General features: G+C 43.5%; 1 protein-coding gene across 10 annotated transcripts in view; it reads right to left on the bottom strand.

The window, feature by feature from the left end:
• LOC137375194 (diacylglycerol kinase delta-like) overlaps positions 1–17872 on the bottom strand; it is a 158230-nt gene that overhangs the window by 80888 nt on the left and 59470 nt on the right. Inside the window, exon 1 of one of the 10 annotated variants that reach the window (XM_068041976.1) lies at positions 11958–12060. The exons of the other annotated variants lie outside the window; for them this stretch is intronic. The gene's annotated coding sequence lies outside the window, so the exon portion shown is untranslated. Of the gene's footprint in view, positions 1–11957; positions 12061–17872 lie in introns of those variants that run through there. 10 annotated transcript variants of the gene reach the window in all.

Genomic DNA, 17872 nt, shown 5'->3' on the forward strand with positions numbered 1-17872 from the left:
CACCCACTTTTGCCTTGCATCATCATTCCTTTTGTCATTTAATCACGCCTGCCTTCCCACCTTATCACAGACTTTCCCTTTTGTTCTTTCCTCCCTCCCCGCCTCTGTACTTGCTTAAAACCTGTTACATTTCTAACATCTTCCAGTTCTGATGAAAGGTCATCGTCCTGAAATGTTAACTCTGTTTTTCTCTCTATAGATGTTGCCAGACCTGCTGAGTATTTCCAGCATTTTCTGTTTCTATTTCAGATTTCCAGCATCCTCAGTATTTTGCTTTTGTTACACATGTGAATTTTTCTGCTCATTCCCAATCATATAATCAATTGCATTTGATTGCGAAAGTTCTTTAAACCCTGAGCTGCCAGGGCCCGGAGAGCACTTCACTATGTGGTCAATGATAATTTCACATGGCTGTTTATTTCTCTCTTTGCGTGGTTGGTGGTTTTTGACACCTTCAAAACTCATATCCTGAAACACCAGTCACACTTATTCTGCTCAACCATGTGGAAAGGATGGTTCTTTACATCAGAAGTGAGTCTGATTGCTGGCCTAAAGATTATATCAGCACCAAAGTTATATTTAGTATGGCAGCAGTAAGTGTACGTGTGATTGACAACCACTTATCTGCACCTTCCTTTGCTCACATCCTATAACTAACCACATCAAAAATCACACCACATATGGCTGCTCTCACATTTTCCATTCAAATGTTATTCAAAGAAATCAGTCCAACTCGATATGACCTAATTATCGCTGCAAACTCAACCCCAAACTGCGTAAAGGCTGGTGTCCAGTTCCGGCCAATTACAATGCAAATGGTTGGACACCCAAAGTGTAAAGGTTGCAGTGTCCTGTCCTATTCAAGAACAAGACAAAGCAGGTACCACACATGACACCCAGAATTCTCAGGTTCAAATGAGGTTTGTATGAAATGGAGCCACGCCCCAAACTGCTGCAACATGTTATCCCACCAACCCAAGCTCAGAGATCAGAGCAGCTCAAACCTGAACCCCAACTTAAGAGATCAGAGCAGCTCTAAACTTGAACCCTTACTCAGAGATCAGAGCAGCTTCAAACCTGAACCCCAACTCTGAGATCAGAGCAGCTCCAAACCTGAACCCCAACTCTGGGATCAAACTAACTCTTAGTTTAGATCACAAAAGTATTTTAAAAATAAGTATTTCCTGAAGTCAATTCCTGAGCGTGTGAGGGCAGTAATGCAAAACCCCATTCACACTTGTAGCATTTCATTTGTACAAGCCTGTGCTTGTAAAAACCAGCGCGTTTGATGGGAATATATGCTGAACCCCAATTCTGGGATAAGACCAGTTCAAAACCTAAACCCCAACTCTGGAATCAGACCAGCTTCAAGCCTGAACCCCAACTCTGAGATCAGACCAACTCCAAACCTGAACCCCAACTCTGGGATCAGACCATTTCCAAACCTCAACCCCTACTGAGACAACAGACCAGCTCCAAACCTGAAACCTGACTCAGGGATCAGACCAGCTCTAAACCTGAATCCAAGTTAGAACTCAGAACAGTTCTAAAATTGAGTACTTCAAAGCTCGATGGTTTAGCCAAGTACCTAGAGCCCAGGAATTCACAAAGTGACCATCATCAGAAAGCTGAAAGACATGGGTGTCTTTCAAAATGATGCAGCAAAAAGAAAAACTATCACAACTTTTGACACGACTAGCATCGCGCCTTAGTTTAGATCACAAAAGTATTTTCAAAGTATTTACTGAAACCAATTCCTGAATGTGTGAGGGCAGTTATGCAAAACCCCATTCACACTTGCAGCATTTCATTTGTACAAGTTTGTGCTGGTAAAAACTGGCGTGACTGATGGGAATACATGCTCGGCCCAGATATGAACAACTGATTTGTGAGCACATCCTAAACCTTTATCTTATCCCCCTTTACTTCTTACCATCTCACACACAATTCTGCACAACTGAAATCTGGTACTTCCCTATTGGATGGGAAGCAAAAAAGTGAATTAAACATACAGTTAAATACAATAAGTGGCAATTCAACTCACCAGCCTCACCCTAGGCTTCAACACTCTGACTGAGAAACACGATAGTCTGTCTCATTTTTTCTGATTCTGGGTTTGTTTAACGTGGATTAGTCATAATACAATATTATATCATTAGGAATAGGAAGAAGCCATTCAGTCCCTCGAGCATTCAATTAGATCATGGCTGATCTGTACCTCAACTCTATTTTCACGCCTTAGAATCATAGAATGATTCAGCACAGAAGGCGGACATTCGGCCCATTATACCCATGCTGGGTCTTTGGTCTAACTCTGCCTTAAGAACATTCAATGTCCCTGCCTCCACCACTCTTTGGTGAAGAGAGTTCCACAGACTCACGACCCTGATTAGATTATGATTAGAGATACAGCACTGAAACAGGCCCTTCGGCCCACCGAGTCTGTGCCGACCATCAACCACCCATTTATACTAATCCTACACTAATCCCATATTCCTACCAAACATCCCCACCTGTCCCTATATTTCCCTACCACCTACCTATACTAGTGACAATTTATAATGGCCAATTTACCTATCAACCTGCAAGTCTTTTGGCTTGTGGGAGGAAACCGGAGCACCCGGAGAAAACCCACGCAGACACAGGGAGAACTTGCAAACTCCACACAGGCAGTACCCGGAATCGAACCCAGGTCCCTGGAGCTGTGAGGCTGCGGTGGTAACCACTGCGCCACTGTGCCGCCCACATGTGAGAGAAAAAGTTTCTCCTCATCTATGTCTTAAATGGGAGATCCCTTATTTTTAAACTGTGCTCCTAGTTCTAGTGTCTCCCACAAGGGGAAATATCTTTTCCACATTCACCCTATCAAGTCCCCTCAGGATCTTATATGATTCTATAAGATCACCTCTCATCCTTCTAAACTCCAATGAATACAGACACAACCTATCCAACCTTTCCTCATAAGATAACCCTCTCATCCCAGGAATCAGATGAGTGAACCTTCTTCAGCTTCATCCCTCTCCCTGGCTGAACCTGACTGTTCACAACCTTGGTGTTGTATTTGACCCCGTAAAGAGCTTCCAACCACATATCCACACCATCACTAAGACTGCATATTCCACCTCCGTAACATCATCCGACTCGGCCCCTGCTTCAGCTCATCTGCTGCTGAAACCTTCATCAATGCCTTTGTCACCTCTAGACTTGACTATTCCAGTGCACTCCTAGCCAGCCTCCCACATTCTACCCTGAGGTCATCCAAAACACTGCTCCTCAGCCGCACCAAGTCTCATTCAACCATCACCTCTGTGCTCACTTATCTACCATGGCTGCCAGTTAAGCAATTCAATTTTAAAATTCTCATCCCTGTTTTCAAATCCTTTTACGATCTTACCCCTCCCTAGCTCTGTAATTTCAAGCCCCACAACTGTCCAACATATCTGCACTCCTCGAATTCTTGCCTCCTCAGCTTTAAGCTCTGGAATTTTCTCCCTAAACCTCTCTACCACTCTTTCCTTCTTTAAGAAGCTTCTTAAAAACTGTTTGACCAAGCTTTTGATCATTTGCCCTAATATCTCCCTATGTGGCTCAGTGTCAAATCTTCATTATCGCACTCCTACGACACGTATTAGGGCATTCTATTACATTAAAAGTGCTAGATAAATATAAGTTATTGTTCTATTCTTTAAGGTTTTAATGCTTCTGTCCATTACTTGACTGAGATGATGTGCTACATTATTCAACTCATTGTTGTCTTTCTTTATCTCTTTTGGGCCTCCTTATCTCGAGAGACAATGGATACGCGCCTGGAGGTGGTCAGTGGTTTGTGAAGCAGCGCCTGGAGTGGCTATAAAGGCCAATTCTGGAGTGACAGGCTCTTCCACAGGTGCTGCAGAGAAATTTGTTTGTTGGGGCTGTTGCACAGTTGGCTCTCCCCTTGCGCCTCTGTCTTTTTTCCTGCCAACTACTAAGTCTCTTCAACTCGCCACAATTTAGCCCTGTCTTTATGGCTGCCCGCCAGCTCTGGCGAATGCTGGCAACTGACTCCCACGACTTGTGATCAATGTCACACGATTTCATGTCGCGTTTGCAGACGTCTTTATAACGGAGACATGGACGGCCGGTGGGTCTGATACCAGTGGCGAGCTCGCTGTACAATGTGTCTTTGGGGATCCTGCCATCTTCCATGCGGCTCACATGGCCAAGCCATCTCAAGCGCCGCTGACTCAGTAGTGTGTATAAGCTGGGGGTGTTGGCCGCTTCAAGGACTTCTGTGTTGGAGATATAGTCCTGCCACCTGATGCCAAGTATTCTCCGAAGGCAGCGAAGATGGAATGAATTGAGACGTCGCTCTTGGCTGGCATACGTTGTCCAGGCCTCGCTGCCGTAGAGCAAGGTACTGAGGACACAGGCCTGATACACTCGGACTTTTGTGTTCCGTGTCAGTGTGCCATTTTCCCACACTCTCTTGGCCAGTCTGGACATAGCAGTGGAAGCCTTACCCATGCGCTTGTTGATTTCTGCATCTAGAGACAGGTTACTGGTGATAGTTGAGCCTAGGTAGGTGAACTCTTGAACCACTTCCAGCGCATGGTCGCCAATATTGATGGATGGAGCATTTCTGATGTCCTGCCCCATGATGTTCGTTTTCTTGAGGCTGATGGTTAGGCCAAATTCATTGCAGGCAGCCGCAAACCTGTCGATGAGACTCTGCAGGCATTCTTCAGTGTGAGATGTTAAAGCAGCATCGTCAGCAAAGAGGAGTTCTCTGATGAGGACTTTCCGTACTTTGGACTTCGCTCTTAGACGGGCAAGGTTGAACAACCTGCCCCCTGATCTTGTGTGGAGGAAAATTCCTTCTTCAGAGGATTTGAACGCATGTGAAAACAGCAGGGAGAAGAAAATCCCAAAAAGTGTGGGTGTGAGAACACAGCCCTGTTTCACACCACTCAGGATAGGAAAGGGCTCTGATGAGGAGCCACCATGTTGAATTGTGCCTTTCATATTGTCATGGAATGAGGTGATGATACTTCGTAGCTTTGGTGGACATCCGATCTTTTCTAGTAGTCTGAAGAGACCACGTCTGCTGACGAGGTCAAAGGCTTTGGTGAGATCAATGAAAGCAATGTAGAGGGGCATCTGTTGTTCACGGCATTTCTCCTGTATCTGACGAAGGGAGAACAGCATGTCAATAGTCGATCTCTCTGCACGAAAGCCACACTGTGCCTCAGGGTTGACGCGCTCGGCCAGCTTCTGGAGCCTGTTCAGAGCGACTCGAGCAAAGACTTTCCCCACTATGCTGAGCAGGGAGATTCCACGGTAGTTGTTGCAGTCACCGCGGTCACCTTTGTTTTTATAGAGGGTGATGATGTTGGCATCGCGCATGTCCTGGGGTACTGCTCCCTCGTCCCAGCACAGGCATAGCAGTTCATGTAGTGCTGAGAGTATAGCAGGCTTGGCACTCTTGATTATTTCAGGGGTAATGCTGTCCTTCCCAGGGGCTTTTCCGCTGGCTAGGGAATCAATGGCATCACTGAGTTCCGATTTGGTTGGCTGTATGTCCAGCTCATCCATGACTGGTAGAGGCTGGGCTGCATTGAGGGCAGTCTCAGTGACAGCATTCTCCCTGGAGTACAGTTCTAGGTAGTGCTCAACCCAGCGGTCCATCTGTTTGCGTTGGTCAGTGATTATGTCCCCCGATTTAGATTTGAGGGGGGTGATCTTCTTGATGGTTGGCCCAAGAGCTCTCTTCATGCCATCATACATTCCTCTGATGTTTCCGGTGTCTGAGGCCAGCTGAATATGACTGCATAGGTGTTGCCAGTAGTCGTTTGCGCAACGCCTAGCTGTTCTTTGTGCAGTACTTCTGGCTGCTTTAAGTGCTGCGGATGTTAAATCGCTGGGGCTTTCTTGTAGTTCAAAAGTGCAAATATAAGACACAAATATATTTCCACTTACTCTTTTTCTGATTGTTTCAATATGCATGCCCATCTCTTATCTTTCAGTTCTGAAGAAGGTCTGCACCCGAAATACCAATTTGTCTGTTCTCTCCACAGATGCTGATTGATCTGTTGTGCTTTCTGGCATTTTCTGTTCCTGCTCCAGATTTCCAGCAACTGAAATATTTTGCCTTTTATTACATTGTGCATACTATTTAAAGCCTCTTCCATTAGTTGCTGCAGAGGCTGTGTTTCAATTTTCTTGAGACTTTATAAGTCTCTAGAGACTTTGAATGTATATTTAGCGATGGCCCTTATTATGCGAGAGCAAAATCCTAAGCCTCTGCAGCCAAACTGTATTTTTCATGTTTTTTTAACTCAAGCCTCACTCTTGCAATATATCATTGACAATTAACCTGACCAAACTACCTGAATGACTGCTTCTACAAAATTGAAAGTGAACAACCCAATTTTCACAAACTGGAATCAAGCCCCTCACTGTTGGTTTTTCCCTATGTTACAACACACCAACACTTCAGATATTACAGCCATTAACTGATGTTATCATGTTTCTTATGTTCTTATGTACAATTTAAGAACGTGGCCATAAATCTCAGGAATTGCTAGCGTAAAACAGGTTATGCTCTTAGGAGAGAGACTCTTGTACTGAATCAAGGAAAGTTCCAGTATCTGGTTGATTGAGTTAAGTTTAAATATAAACCATGTTTGAAAAGTCACACCTGTAAACTTAAAAACCTAAAAACCTACAATGTCCTTAATAACTGCAACTACTGACAGAATCAACAGTTTCCTTGATCAACTTCATTCCAAAAATACCAGCATACCAGATAAATGACCAAAAGAACACACCCCTCTTTCCGGGTCACTCCCAGCACATCACAGAAAAGTAGCAAAGCATCATAGTGTATTGAAGTGAAATCCTGAGCGGAGGTAAGTTGGAGAAAAGAAATACAGGAGTGGGTGGAAAAACAAAGAGAGAAAGGGAACAGCCTCCAACTGTGATAAAGGAACAAGTCCTACAAGAGTGAAGGAGCGGCAGAAAAATAGGCCTGGGAAGAAAAGAAGTATTAGCCCCAGCAGAACTGAGTCCAGAAGCGAAGAAGCAGTGGCAGCTGAATGGGGCTTAGGGAGGGAAGAGGCAGCGGCAGCTGAATGGGGTTTAGTGAGGCAGTAATACCAACTTCCCTCTCCCCCACCTCAGACATCTTTCTTCCAAACACAAACCAATATAGATTGACAGTTGGTTTATAAACCTCACAAGTGGCTTATTTAATCTCTAAAAGATCACATGAAGCTACACTTAGTTCATCAGCTTACCTGTGGCTATAGACGCACACCCAGAATGAGGTGCTCAAATATTCATGACCTCCACGCACCCCTTTCCCCACTGAGTTTTCTTCCTGATTCAATTCCAAATTAAGGCTGATTAATATTCCCATGAGGAAGGCAATTGAATTCCATGCTTCTATATTTGTTCATTCTGCAGTTATGGTCATTGGAGAGTGAAACCTGTGTATTGGCTTTCCAGGCTAACATTGCTAAAATTGTCTCTTTTAGCCTGTCAGCTGATTTGTAGACCCAGATTTTCATGGACCTATTGCCTCAAGATAGTAGTAGATTTTACAATGTAAACACAGGAAGCATGTGAACACTGCCAATCAGCACTCTCTTCTCATACAGTGTAAAGTTGTTGCTTTCCCTTACATTGGTATTCTTGCGGATTGTCCTGATGAGCGCAAGACGAAAAGCTTTCAGAACATGTCTCTATTTTCAGCAATACTCAAGTTCTGTACTACCAAACGACTAAATACAAAAGCATGTTTAGTTGTAAATGGAGACCTGATATCTAGGTCTCCAGTGCTACTGGATCTCCAGACTATGGGTCACTTATATGAACATGCCATCAATGGTGATCCAACCCTATCAATATAAACCATCCTACTAACAGAAAGCCATATAAGCAGAGAGAATTTGTTTGTTGCTGGAATGTGCATATCAGCTTTGCTTGCTGTCTGATACACTGTAAAATGAGATTATTCCAGCATCAAAATCCATAAGCACTCCACTTTGGAGGATATTCAAACAGTTAGATCTGTAATATTACCACTGGGCTAAATCTAAGCGTGACCCTGATAAGTAACTACACAAATTGTTACTCTCTGAGCATACACTCCATAACTTAATGTTCTCTCCCAGCAAATACTCTTTATCCCTATCCTTTTGCTTTATGCTGCCATAACACACCCTAATGGTCCATTTGCTGTGAGCTCCTGCGATCTCCACGCTCCATTATGAGCGACCATTGTTGACTCCCTCAGAGCAGAGCACCTGCCCCAAGCAGTCAAATCTCTTTCGAATACCTTGACAGCTTTAATATGTTCCCTGAATTTTGAATCTAAATTGGTGCCTCCAGAAGTTAAATAAATATTTTCTAAGGCCTCCAGCCTGAAAGCAATCATTCCTATTTGTGAGAGTAGGATATGTGTTCCCTGAGGAAATTGTGAGTTTGCAAGAAAGGCTTAATTTTACTGACAAATCGAGAGATTTGGCATGTCTGGAGAGGGAAGAGGCAATGGTGACTGAATGGCCTTGAGAAAGGGAGCAGGTGACTACATTAGCAGAATGAGGACCAGCGAGAGAAAAGGCAGGAGTTAGCCTTGATTTGACTTTTTAAATTTCCCAGCCAGACTCGAAGTCTCACACTGCAGTTTCCTATTCCCACAAGACTTGTAAACTAATTATCTCAAAGTGATGATGAATTTGTATATCTTTTAAGCTCAAATTTGCCAGTGTCTGTGTTGATGCTGTACCAAAAGATCACAGCCCGGCTACGCAACTGAACACTCATTGTACTGAATGTCAAAATCCAAGATAGTGCCTCAATTCTTAATTTTACTTTTGGCTGTAATTTATTTGGTTTGGAACTAGCTTATTTTGATGAGCATGATACGTAATGATTGCAATGATGCACATGCACCATCCATTATTTTTGTATACGTTTCCTAATAAGGAAAACAGTGATATTTGTGTTTTTTTGAGATGCATCGACTGGTGCCGACACTGAATCGAGATCAGAACAATGCTAGTTTGGCTGTTTGCCCGAGGCACATGGTCCAGTACCAAGCAGGACGATGTCCATACCCCTCAAACAGAAAACTAAAAGGATAGGTCACATGAAGTGCGCCAGTAGAATAATATAATTAAAACACAGACATCATCATTATCTAATCTGATTTTTAACACAAGTTCAATTCCATATCAAGAACTGTGGGGTTAATGGTAGAGAACTTACTCTTTAGATGGGAAATTAAACTAGTACCAGAGTTTCATAGGATTCAGTAGTAGGAGCCCATGCTTTTCATTACTTTGACATTTTCATGTTTGTGCCAAGCACATAGTATCTCCAAAATCAACTAAGTTCGCAGTTTCACTCTTTCAGTGTATATGATGCTGAATAACGTTTAATATATCTAGCTATAAAAATAATTATTAAAATAAAATCAATACGTGTTATGTATTCTATTCAAATGCTTCCTATAGGGAATCCCATGTTAAGATGTCCACACTACACTTCCATGACACCAGTAGCTGGTGTGAGTTTGCTGATCCTGTCTAAAGCTCCTTTCAAGCTCCATGGATTGCTGTACTTTTCATCTTTTAAAATATTTCCTGCTAAAAATAACTAATTTTATGCTGTATTTTTGATCTTTTCTATTCACGATTTTGTCAAGGCCTAGTTCCTGCTCTCTGAATTTTTTGCTTCCCCAGTTTACTTTTTGAAGTCCTTATTCCTCCTCTTTGTTATCGTGCCTTGTTATATGTGTTTAAAGCCTGACTTCCTGTTCTTTTTCTTTAACCTTCCATTTCTAAACACCAGTTTTTGTGCTCTTTTTCATGTTGCTTCTCCAATTCTTTTTGAAGCTTTGGTACTTGCTCTCTCCTTCTCTTTCTCCTTCCCCAATTCTTTGTGAAGCCCTGATTTCTGCTCTGTGTGTTATGACTTGCCCACTTTTAAAATCCATGTTTCCTACTCACTTTTTCACGTTTTTCTGAAGCCCTGGTTCCTGCTCTCTTTTTTCATTTGGCTTCCCTGCTTTTTTTTTTATTTTCCAAATTTTTTGAAGCCCTGGTTGCTACTCCCTGTGCTTTTCTCCCATCCCCAATATTTTCTGATGCCCGGTCTTTAATTTTTTGGAATACCAGCTTCCTGCTCTTTTTTTAAATTTTGTTTTTGCTCCGTTTCTATTCTTATTTTGTTGCCCTGAGCTTTCATTCCCACCATTTGATTGAATTGCTGTTGTTTTTTTAACCCACAGTATTTTTAAAGGTCTGCTCTCAATTTTTTTTAAAATGCCATTTCCCACAGTCTTTTTTATTTCAATCCTCCACCTTCATTATCTATTTCATTTTCATTGCTGTTTCTCATTCCTTGCTGGCCTGCTCTTAGCACAGTGGAGAGTTTCCCATGTTGGCTATGCGAGTTGCTTGAGGTGAATGCTACTTGCCACTTATCAGCGCAAGCCTGTCCAGGTCCTGCAGAGTTCAGGGCACTGGCTGTGGATTCTGCCTCTTTTCTAGGGTCTGCCCCGAACTACCTGCTGCTGCTTGCCTGGCTTCACTTGGGAGAAATGAGCAACTCAGAATCCTGCTGCTACTCTTACTTTCCTTCAAGCTACTGCTTCCGAGTGTAGCAGAGAATATCTCCGTCCCTGCAGGCTCAGGGTTCAAGGAACCCCAAGGCCTCCTACTGCTGACCTAAAGCAGAGGAGCTTAGAAATGGCAGCAAAAGAGAATGAACCAGCAATGTGATGTTTACAGACACAAACATGATACAGGCAATACACTTTGTTCTACTGTGAACAACACCACCAGTATTTATATAAAAGTTTTGACATTATAGGGGGAAATTTAACTCTTCCCATTTGGCAGAACCCAGCCAGAGCAGAAGTCAAAATGAAGCACGATGCTGCTATTTCCTTTTGGGTGGCCAAGGCACCTGCTTGAATTGGACAGCAGCCTTATATATCATGCAATTTGGAGTCCACCAATTCCAATGGTTTTTAACTGCCAAATGAGCGAGAGGCCTGCTCAATGAAATCTGGCCTGCAGGAAGAAGAGGCCCTTAAAGTGGCCATTTCGGGACCTGGTGGATCACCCACAAGACACTTCCAAAACCACAACTCCTGACTTACTTGAGTGCCACTAGATGGCCTCTGGGCCGCCAGATCTTTAACTGCTGGCAGCCACATCTTTCTCCCTGTTACGGCGGGCAGTTGGCTGGTGGGATGTAAATGAGGCCTGAGAGTTAAAATAGGCCAGGGCTCCAGCTTGCATAGCCAGCTTACCTTTATTTGTCACACACAGGATGTCACGTTTTGTTTAAAACACCAACAAGTCACAAATGAAGAATTTTAAGAAAAGCATATCAAATAGAAAAAAAGCTGCCATTTCCTGCTGGCATTTATGACCTGAGGTAAGAAGGAACAGCACTAAACAGGTGTCAATCCAATAAAGAAACTGTGAAGAGCAATAATTAGCCTCTAATTGGCCTCTGAACCTGTTTAGTTGACTTCCCGACAGGAAATTAAAAGGAAAGAACAAATGAACAACAAAGCATTATACCTCTGAGCAATACAAAAGTAGATCAGCAAGGTTAAAAAAATTCCTTTGTTCACCTCTCGTTGCTAAAGCAGGCAGGTGGTTGTCTCTTTTGGCTGTTACCTTAATTGACCAGCAACAGGAGGCAGAGTATCTGCTGTCAACAATAACCAGCACCTTTGTTTAAAAACAGTAAGTGTTAAACGGTAGCTTCTGATTCAGAATCCAAATAAATTTCATTGTGTGGCAGTGTCTTAACTCTGGCATTTATTGCTACACAATCACTGGCAGTGATCACCTCTTACTGCCCAAACTTCTATATTAACGTTACTACCCACGTTGGCAGCAAAGGAGCACAAATATAACAGCACTCTTCCCTGCTTGGCATCAAAATCTCACCAGTTCAGATGTCTTCTCCACTTCTCTCTTCAACACACTGAATGAATTGAAAAAAACAATTCCCGTTTTCACGGCTGATTCTCAGCACAATATAATTTCCACTTCCTGCTCTCAGCCTGACCACTGTCAACTGCTCAAATGAGACGGTGCTTTATTCAGGCGCTTGTGCATAAACCTCACGTTAGTATAATACAACCCAGTTGTTAGATATGCAATATGCAAATACAATATATTTATGTAAAACCCATCAATTGCGATGGTAATCAAATGCACATTTACTCCTCTTCTCGAAGACTCCGACATACTTCCTGTAAGTTTTTGGTTAGCATCACCAGAGATAACAAACAGTTTGTCAAAATGGTACCATTATTTAATTTACAGAACTGAAGTTTCAGACAGATAATCAGGAATTGATGAGGGACCATCATCCCAGGGAGTATTTAGTAAATCATATTTTGGGATGTGGGCATCGCTGGCAAGGCCGGCATTTATTGTGCATCCCTAGTTCTCCTCGAGAAGGTGGTGGTGGGCCACCTTCTTGAACTGATGCAATCTATGTGGTGAAGGTATTCCCACAATGCTGTAGATAGAGTTCCAGGATTTTGGCCAAGCGATAATGAAGGAATGGTGGTATATGTCCAAGTCAGGATATTGTGACCTGGAGAGGAACTTGGATGTGATGGAGCTCCCATACACCTGATACCCTTGTCCACTGAGATTGTGGAATATCGGGTTTAAGAGATGCTGCGAAAAAGCTGTGGCGAGTTGGAGCAGTGTACCCTATAGATAGTACACACTGGAACCGTGGTTAAGCCAGCGAGTGGTGGAGGATTTGGATATTTAAGTCAGTGGATATAATGGTGATCACACGTACTACTTTGTCCTGGATGGTCGCATGCTTCCTGAATGTTGTTGTAGCCGCACCCATCCATACAAATGGAGAATTTTGTATCACACTCCTTACTTCTGCACTGTAGATGGTTGAGAGTCTTTGGAGAGTTAGCAGGTGAGCCACTTGCTGTAGAATACCCAGTCTCTGTGACCTGCTCTGGTAGCCATGGCAGATATTGACTGTTTCAGTTGGGTTTCTAGTCGATGGTGACCCCTGGGCTGATAATGTTGGGGGACTCAGCAATAGTAATACCATTGAAAGTCAAGGGGAAGTGATTAGGCTCTCTCTTGTTGGAGATGGTCACTGCTTGAGGTGAATGTTACTTGCCACTTATCAGCGCAAGCCTGGATGATGTCCAGGACCTGCTGCATGTGAACACGGATTGCTTGATCATCTGAGGAATTGCCAATGGAGCTGAACACCATGCAATCCTTAGCCAATAGGCCCACTCCTGATATTATGGTGGAGGCAAAGCCATTGATGAACCAGTTGAAATGGTTGCATATAAGACACTGTCCTGAGGAACTCTTTCAGTGATGTCCTGGGGCTGAAATGCTTGGCTTTTGACAACCATAACTGTCTTCCTTTGTGCCAGGTATGAATCCAGCCACGTTAGAGATTTCCTCCTGATCCCCACTGACTTCAATTTTATTAGGGCTCTTTGGTGCCACACTCGGTCAAATATTGTCTTGATGTCAAGGGCAGTTATTCTCACATCACCTTCACCAATGCACAATACTCCCCCCCCACCTCCCTAACCAACCCCCCCTTGCCTCATTGGGGCCCGACCGATTGTCCCTCGTGAGGCCCTAAAACTTACTTTTTTTCCGGGGCCGTCCTCCTGTTGGTTCCAATGGCTGGGTGCAGTCCCAGTAGTGGCCACTGTTCCCACTGATTGGCTGGCAGCTCCATTAGATGGGACTTGTTGCCTCAAGGAGATGCAAGTCCCACTCAAAACCAATTAAAGGCCTGGGGAATGAAGGTTCCTGGTCTGGCTCCTCAGGCCTGGCGGAGGTGTACTTGCCACCGACTTTTCGGCCAGTGGACGCGGCCTCCTGCCCTACAAAAAATTCCGGGCTATGTTTCAAAAGTACCTCATTTGCTTGAAAGTGCTTTGGGTTGTCCTCAGATCATGAAAGGCACTATATAAATGCAAACTTTCTTGTTTCTTTAATAATCTGTGTTTAATATGGTATGATACTCTGGATAGTAATCCAAGTTTTAAAAAGTGATTAATGTTGCATGATATTTTGGAATTAATATCTATCCATGTTTAATATTGTATGATACTCTGTAAAGCAACGTGTGTTTAACATAATGTGATTCTATGGATAGTAATGTGTTTTAAATTTTCTGTGTTACTCTGGATAGTAATCCATGTTTAAATAAGTGATTAGTATTGTGAGATACTCTTGGAATTAAAAGCTATCCATGTGTAATATATGATATTCTCTGCAGTGCTACGTGATTAATACAATGTGGTACTCTGGATAGTAATAAATGTTGAATATTGTAATACTCTGGATCATAATGGTGCCCAATATGCTGGGTGCTAATATGCATTTAATACTGTGCAATACTCTGGGTGCTAACAAGCATTTAATATTGTCTAATACTCTTGGTACTAAAACACATTTAATGTTGTTGGATAATCGGTGCACTAATATGGTGTTTAATAGGTGTGATACTCTGGGTAGCAATACACATTTTATGTTGTGGAAACTTTGGATTGTAATGCGCATTTTAGACTGTTCAATACCCTGGATGCTACAACATGTTTTAGGTTGTGCAATATTAATAAAATGGTTAATAAAATGCAATTTAGGCTGTGAGATACTCTGGGTGCTAATACATATGTGGAAATGCTCCAGGCACCAATACTAATTTCAGTACACATTTAATGTTGAGCGATTATTTGGGTATTAACGTTCACTTAATATTGTGTAATACTCTGGGTACTAATAACCACTATTTTATGTTGCGGGATGCTCTGGGCACTTGTACAATGACACCAACAACTTGTGCTTATACATCAGCGTTAACATAGAAAAATATTTCAAAGTCTGGACAGAGTAGATAGGAAGAAATTGTTCCCGTTGGTGGAAAGGCTGAAAACCAGAGATCTCTGATTTAAGGTGAATGGCAAAAGAACCAAAGGTGACAAGAGGAAAAACTTTTTTGCACAGCAAGGAATTAGGATCTGGAATTCACTGCCTGAGAGTGTGGTGAAAGCAGATTCAATCGTGGGTTTCAAAACAGAAATTGGATAATTACCTGAACAGAAAGAAATTTGTAGGGCTATGGGGAAAAGGCAGGAGAGTGGAATTAAATGAGTTGTTCTTGCAGATAGCCAGCAAGGACACTATGGGCAAATGGCTTCCTTCTGTGCTGTAGCCATCCTATGATTCTATGCTTCACAGAGCAGTAATTAGACAAACACAGTCAACAAGACAATAAAAGAAATATTAGGATGAGTGACCATAATGCTTGATCAAAGAGATGGATTTCAAAGAGGGGTTTAAAAAAGGATAGGGAGCAAGAGAGGCACAGGGAATTAGGGAGGGAATTCCAGAGCATGGCTGAAGACGTAGGCATGACTGGTAGGATGAAGGGAGGCCAGATCCTAAGGAATAGAGAGTACAGGGACAGTTGCAGGGTTGGCAGAGGTTACAGAGATAGGAAGGAAAAAGGCCATGAAGGGATTTGAACATGAAGGTCAGAATTTTAAATTTAGGACATTCAGCAAGAACTTCAGTGATGGATGAGCAGGATAGGATAAGGGCGGTGGAACTTTGGATGAGCTGAAGCCTATGGAGGGTGGTGTAGAATGGTAGGCCAACCAGGGTAGGGAATTGTCAAGTATCGAGCTGATAAAGGCATGGATGAGAGTTTCAGCAGTAGATGCACTGAGGCAGGGGTGGAGGTGGCAATGTTGCAGAGGGAGAAGCAGGAAGTCTTTGTGATGAAGAAAATATGGGTTCAGAATCTCAGCTCGGGGTTGGTTCAATCTAGGACAATGGCCAGTGAGGGTGGTGAAATCAATGGCGCAGGTACAGAATTCATGGCGGTTTCCTAACAGGATGGCTTCAGTCTTGCCACTTTTTAACTGGAGGAAATTGTGGTTCATCCAAGACCAGATTTTGGACAAGCAGTCTGACAACAGAGAGGGTCAAGAGAGGTGTTAGAGAGGTAAGGCTGAATTTCATCAACATACATGTGGAAGCTGATTCCATGTCTGGGGCAAACATGCAGATGAGGAAGAGGAAGGGATCAAGGGAAGATTCCTGGGGGACCAGCGGAACCCCGTAGGCGGTCATGTGTCACCTTTGGCATGTTTCCGGCAGTTCCTGCAGCCATACTGGTGCCAAACGTCGTGTCCTGCACTCCTTTGGACCCGGCATGCGCCATGGAGAGGTCACTCCACTGACCACCTCCAGGCGCGTATCCATTGTCTCTCGAGATAAGGAGGCCCAAAAGAAAGAAAAGAAAGAAGAGGGAACAGTGCAAGAGAAGGAAGAGAAGCCATTGCTGGAGAAACTCTGACTACGATCAGATAGCTGAGCGAGGGCAATCCCACTGAATTGGACAACAGAGGAAAGGGTTTAGAGGGGGATGTTGTGGTTGATTGTGCCAAAGGCTGCAGAGAGATCGAGGAGGATCAGATGTGATTCATGCACCATGGTCACAGTCACAAAAGATGTCAGTTCTGTGGCACAGGCAGGGACTTAAACAAATTTAATGTATAACAGTGTGAGTGCTAATACGCATTTTATGTCGTGTAATACTTCTGAGTAACAATACTCCTTGTATGTTTTGGAACACTCTGGGCACCAATACATGTTTAATGTGGGATACTCTGGGTATGAATACATGTTTAATATCTGATTCTCTGAGTACTAATACATGTTTAGTATGTGATTCTCTGGGCACTAACATACATTTTATTTGTGTGAAACTCTGGGTACTAATACAGATCCAATGTTGTTTGAGATTCTTAAAGTGTCTTTATGTTGCTTTCTTTTCTGCCAGCGTACACTCGCTCATTTCTGTCATAACTTTATTCCTGGCTACATGAAGGTAGATCAGACACTTACTCAAGATACAACGCTGCGACTAAAGCATCACAACATCTTGGCAGTGGATTGACCAGGAAATTTGCTTCTCAGCTCTATATTGTGTTGAATTTGGCCTAACCATCAGCCTCAAGAAAACGATCATGGGACAGGACGTCAGAAATGCTCCATCCATCAATATCGGTGACACACTCTGGAAGTGGTTCAAGAGTTCATCTACCCAGGCTCAACTATCACCAGTAACCTGTCTCTCGATGCAGAAATCAACAAGCGCATGGGAAAGTCGTCCGCTGCTATGTCCAGACTGGCCAAGAGGGTGTGGGAAAATGGCGCAGTGACACGGAACACAAAAGTCCAAGTGTTTCAAGCCTGTGTCCTCAGTACCTTGCTCTACAGCAGCGAGGCCTGGACAACGTATGTCAGCCAAGAGCGACGTCTCAACTCATTCCATCTTCGCTGCCTCTGGAGAATCCTTGGCATCAGGTGGCAGGACTGTATCTCCAACACAGAAGTCCTGGAGGCAGCCAACACCCCCAGCATATACACCCTTCTGAGCCAGTGGTGCTTAAGATGGCTTGGCCGTGTGAGCCGTATGAAAGATGGCAGGATCCCCAAGGACGCATTGTACAGCGAGCTTGTCACTGGTACCAGACCCACCGGCCGCCCATGTCTCCGCTTTAAAGACGTTTGCAAACGCGACATGAAGTCCTGTAACATTGACTACAAGTCGTGGGATTCAGTTGCCAGTGATCGCCAGAGCTGGCGGGCAGCCATAAAGGCGGGGCTAAAGGGTGGCGAGTCGAAGAGACTTGGCAGGTGGCAGAAAAAAAGACAGAAGCGCAAGGAGAGAGCCAACCGTGTAACAGCCCCGACAACGAATTTTATCTGCAGCGCCTGTGGAAGAGTCTGTCACTCTAGAATTGGCCTTTATAGCCACTCCAGGCGCTGCT

Source organism: Heterodontus francisci, chromosome 11 (genome assembly GCF_036365525.1).
Source record: "Heterodontus francisci isolate sHetFra1 chromosome 11, sHetFra1.hap1, whole genome shotgun sequence".
Taxonomy (NCBI): Eukaryota; Metazoa; Chordata; class Chondrichthyes; order Heterodontiformes; family Heterodontidae; genus Heterodontus; species Heterodontus francisci.